The 5,354-nt window shown below is 39.3% G+C and overlaps 1 non-coding gene across 1 annotated transcript; it reads left to right on the top strand.

The window, feature by feature from the left end:
• Positions 1–2,888: 2,888 nt before the first annotated feature.
• LOC136389900 (small nucleolar RNA SNORA33) lies at positions 2,889–3,019 on the top strand. Its single transcript, XR_010748454.1, has one exon. It is a non-coding gene; the product is annotated as a small nucleolar RNA SNORA33 (small nucleolar RNA).
• Positions 3,020–5,354: the final 2,335 nt, after the last annotated feature.

The following is a 5,354-nucleotide window of genomic DNA, read 5'->3' as shown; positions in this document are numbered from 1 at the left end:
TCAAAGGGAACAGAGGAAAAGTGGCCAAAGGGAAAGGGGAGGAGAGGATGAGATCAGAGAAGCGAAAGAGATTAGTGAAATTATATATACATAACACAACGTTATAGAGAACAGGACAGCAAATCTTGAAGGGAAGGGGAGACAGCTTTGGGGGGAGGGGTCAAAGGGGGTTTCAAGGGGAATATGGGGTGGGGAAGAGGGAGATATATTTGGTGCGATGCTTGAATCTATGTAAGCACAATAAATTAAAATCAATAAAAAACTAAAAAAGATGTGTTTCAACTGGCAGAATATCAGTTCCTCCCCATTCTCTTGGCCAAAGAAAACCATAGTTAAAGCAATCATTGGGTAAATTAGCTTATGTTTAAGATCTTTCAGGTTTAAAGATACTACACAAGAGTGTAAATTGTGAAAGACATGGTATATTAGGGGCCACTGAAGTAACAATCTTCCATATTGAATAACTTCCCCAAACTAAAAACCAGTAAGCACATAACACTTGTGGAATTAGAACCCAAGTCTACCCATTTGCTTCTAAAAATGACATGATGGGAAAAACACATAAGCACCCTGTCACCTTAGGGCTCGAGTAAAAGCAACTACTATCCAGAAGCTGATGGAGAGTTATACTTTTTATCCTAAGAGTCCAAGAATGCAGCTATAGTCATCTTTACAGAGAGCAACCCTCTGACTTTCATGGTTGAATGTTGAAATGAAAAGCCTCTAGATAACTAAGGGAATTACCAGTGACATAGAATTCACTTTTGATGCCAACTGGCAAATATATATATCATTAAAAACAGTTACCATCTTCTGGCCAAAGTATGAGAGCTATTCAGTTCAGGAATAATGAACATGGCACTATTGATCTTCTAAGACTATGCAGGACTGATCAGTATCAAAGCTGTAAATTATATTTATAAAGACATTCAAATAGCACACAATGATTACTTTTTCTCTTGAAAGCCAGGAGTAGCTGCAGAGACATCAGTTTTGCACAAGGTGATAGAACTACTTCTTCCACAGCTATTTGACCAAGACAGGAAGAAGGATATTCATTGACAAAAGGTGCAATCTCATCTCATTGACTTGACAGTTTCTGCTGTGTCTCTTCTTGAATGTTTCATCTCTCCAGAGAAGACAATATGCGAAATCATTTTTCATTTAGCTTTCACTTTTTTGTGTGTTGTTGCTATGTGTTGTTGTTCTTTTAATTTGTCAATATAGCAAACCAGAAGGGATCCTAACAAAGATGTAGTTGAGAACAGGAAATGAAGACATGAGCTAAAAGAGTCACATAGTCAAAAAAGTAAAGGCTAGTAAAATTGTCTGTGATAGAATAGATGGTCCTTAAAGAGCAGATCAAATTCTCATCTGGTAGGGAAGCTGAGGCTCCTCCTTGTGAAGTAATTTGCTCAAGGTCAGACTGAGAACTGTTGGTATGGCAATGGCTGGCACCTGGTCACCCTGTTTTTATAGCTGAAGTTTCCCTTCACAGCACGTTGCCTACCTCACCAAGTAGTTTGTCATTTAAAGAGAATGAAAGAAAGCTAAGGGTGTGTGTGAGAAAAAGCCAGGATCCGCTTGTCAGAATCTAGGGTGTTAGTTGAAAGTCTGACACTGAATCATTTTGTGGTCTTGGGCAAAGCACTTAACTTCTAAGGATCTTAGAGTCCCCATTTCTAAAATCCTATTGAAATTAAATGAGTGCTAAGGTCCTGTTTATCCTATAATTCTGATTGCATTTCCTGACCTGCTCTAAGGAGACATGGGTCTGTGGAGGATGGGTAGGCACATTACATTTTAAGAGGAATGAAGCAAATCAGCTCCAAACTTACCTTAACAGGAGACTCCCATTCCCCAAAGGAACGGTTGTGCTGCAGCTGCAGAGGTCAGCAGCTGTGGGAGGCTAATTTAGGTCATCCCTGGCTCATTGGCAATCATGAGGCTTGATATGCATTTGAAACAAACTAAACACTCCTAATCACCTCGACAAAGGGATAACTCATTATAACTGCACACTAAGGAACTTCGGTGACATTTATTCCACATTTGTGTATAAATAGATTACATTATTTAACTAAATCAGTTTGGGCAGCTGGAAGATACCCATGCACTCACTTATCCCTGTGGAAGACTGAACAGTGATTAGAAGAGAATACCTCTCTAATTCCAGATGTCATAGACATTCCACAAGGAGGAGGTCTTGTAAAACTCTGTGATTACAGTCTTACTCAAGCCAAGCATCTCCCTTAACGCCAGAGCCAAATTTGGAGGTGAGGAAAGTTGCTCCAAAAGCTGGTGGAACCCGTTGCTGTGGCCATCTGGGACAAATTCTTTCTGGGTTTCTTTTTCCACCTTCATTAGGAAACATGCTACTCCGCACCCCCTCCCTGACGTGCTGCCTAAGATTATCATAGTTGAGAGCCAGAACCTTCTGTCTGATGGTTTGATGCCTTAACTTGGCCATCTGGAATTCCAGGTAGCACATGGTTTTAAAGTGTGAGCTTTTCAATGGGAATAACCTGGCATTTGGGGCATATCTTGGTCCTACCAAAGTTGCATGCTTTGGTGCTTGTTTTTTTTTCCCTTTCTTCCCTAATGGGGAAGTTAAGTGGGTTGCATTTGAAACATGCAACCATGCAACCCCATAGTGTAGTGAACTCATTTCTGACAGAAACAACCAAATGCATTAGACTTGATGGGCTCTGTGAGAGCAACTTGAAAACTGACATGGAGAAACCCGATTTGTTAAGTCCCTATTCTGAGTCAGACACTGTGTGAGGCATGTTACGTAACCTGTTAATTCTCATTACTGGCTGCAGGATTGGCTCCATAGGCATTACAACCTGTGCCTATGTCACATAGGGCCCACACTTAGAAGGACTGAGCCAGCCAATGAATCTGCTTACCTGAATGTGTTTCTGCAGAAATTTGGAGAAAACTGGCAATAGTAAAGCCATGTTATGAGCCTTAAAGACATTTAAAGTCATTAAGGTCCCTGAAAATGGCTATAAGGCATAAAAAAAAATAATAAATAAATAAAGGACTGTATTCTATTGTCACTGTCAAGACATTTTTAATAATTTTCTAACACTGTGTTCTTCATTTTCACTTTGTACTGGGCACTGAAAATTATAGAGCTGGCCCTAGCTGGTGTCATAGGTTATTATTTGCACGTGCACGTGTGTTAACAAACAAAAAAAATGGGAGAAACTCTTCTGAGTCTCATACTCCGTGTATGCTTTTTCCTTTTCATTTTTCTGAAAAATAAACTTTGAAAAATATACATTATCTCAAAAGAATTACTGAACCTTAAAACATCCCACCCTATCCAAAGGAGTGGGAGTAAGGTAGAAAGTGATAAAACGGTGACAATAGAAATAATAATAACCCACAATATTACTGATATTTCTGCAGGATTCTTGTATAACTTTTTTTTCTTTGCATGTATACATGTATAAGTTATATAAATATACACAATAAAATAACTAGGTATATCTGAGCCTTGGTAAATCATAAATCAAACTAAATTATTATTTCAAATTGCAAAGTCATTTCTGTCATGCATTTAAGTGAGCTAAAGTGACTTGTGTTGCATCACGTATTTCTCAGAGAAAAAAGATTTCAGACAGTAAATAAATCACGCTTGAACATTCACTGTGAGACTTGAGGCCATTTTTAAATAACTTCATTGCTTTTTCCCTCAGAGAAATGTGTCATCCATTTAGGATTTAGAGACTTTGGGCTGTGTTCAAACCTTTTGTGTTAAAGCCTAAATTTTAAAAAGTACATAAATAGTGGTATATATACATGAAGGAAATATTTATGTATATTGAGCGCCTACTGTGTGGTAGGCACTGCATTCTCACAGAGAATACAAATATTAATACATTAATCCATCAAATATATTTTAAGAGCCAGCATGGGCCAGGTACTCTGTTAATTAAGAATTAGTGATAGATAATGAAAAGATAGCTATTTCCTCTTGTGCGCTAAAATTTCACTGTGTAGCAGGAAAGATAGATAAATAATAATATGAGAAGTGTGATATGAAAAATAAATGCGGGGGCTTGTAGAATCACATTTTTTTTTGCTGGGCTTTTCCCTAGAGAGGTCACATCCAAGTAAGGAGACAGACTCATGGCCAATATTAACATAGCAAAGTGCTGAGTTCGGAAACAAGCCGCCAAGGGTGAGAATCTTTTCATTTGATCCAGAGAGGTGGGTGGGAACCCAGGAAACTGTTCAGAGTCCTCAAGAGGAGGTATCCATACGGTAGAACACGTGGGAACCCCATCTCTGCCATGGTCCTGAAGCTCAGTTTCTTTGTCAATAAAACAGACTTTGAAGAAAGGAGGTTGGTTTCCTTTCAGCTTTGAGAACTCTGATTAAGTGATTTCAAGAGATGATCTAGAAAAGATTGAGAAAAGAGAAAGGCATGCCTGGCTAAGGGAAGAAAGTCAGAAAAAGCTCATCACTAGAGGAGTGCATGCCACATTTTAACAGCAGCAGTGACAGTAAGATTCAGAACAGAATTTTCCAAGGGGACCGGCACTGCATTCAACGATTTACACTCATTATTTCTTATTCTCACTGTAGCGGCATCGTGTCTCAATTTACTAATCTCATTGCATCTAATGTACATTTATTTAATGTCTTCTACCCTTTGGCTTTTTCTGGCTGCTTCCCCAGCTGTGATCTTCATCCACACTCGCCAAGGCAGCTATTTAAGCCATGTGACTTCTGATGGCTATGCCTCCAGCCCACTTTCCACATTGCAACCAAAATCGCTTTACTTGGATGAAGACCTGACCATTTTTCTGTCTTTGAACCAAAGGGGGATCTCTTGTGTCTGGGATATGGGTCATTTTACCTGGCACTCAACATTATCCACAACCTGATCCAAACCCAGCTCGCAGCCTTACCCGACACACTGCTACATGATAGGGAATAGAATTTACAATCAGTCATCTGTTTGGATCATGAGCAACCCTAAGAAAGTTAATTAACTGATCTGAGATTCAGTTTCTTCATTGTTCAGAAGGAATTAAATGAGAGAATACGAGGACAAAGGCCCAGCTCTAAGAATTTGGGAATATGGCAGGAAACAGTCACCAGAACAGAACACCAGGTCATGACAAGTTGTCCAGAGGCTGCATTTAGGAGGTGTGTCTGGCAGCCTGAATTAGCCTGTGCCTTGGTAGAACTATTCTAAGGAATACAGAGAAAAGGCCAACCCTGCCTCCAGTAGGCTGCTCTCACCGATGTAATACGTTGACTACAGAATTTTTCTCATTTTGTGTTGTAAGTTCCTTAAGAGAAAAAAAATATTTTTTACTCAGCAGACCGAG

This window comes from Saccopteryx leptura, chromosome 1, assembly GCF_036850995.1.
Source record: "Saccopteryx leptura isolate mSacLep1 chromosome 1, mSacLep1_pri_phased_curated, whole genome shotgun sequence".
Lineage (NCBI taxonomy): Eukaryota > Metazoa > Chordata > Mammalia > Chiroptera > Emballonuridae > Saccopteryx > Saccopteryx leptura.
Note: the sequence above shows the minus strand (reverse complement) of the source record. Positions and strands in the feature narration are given on the sequence as shown.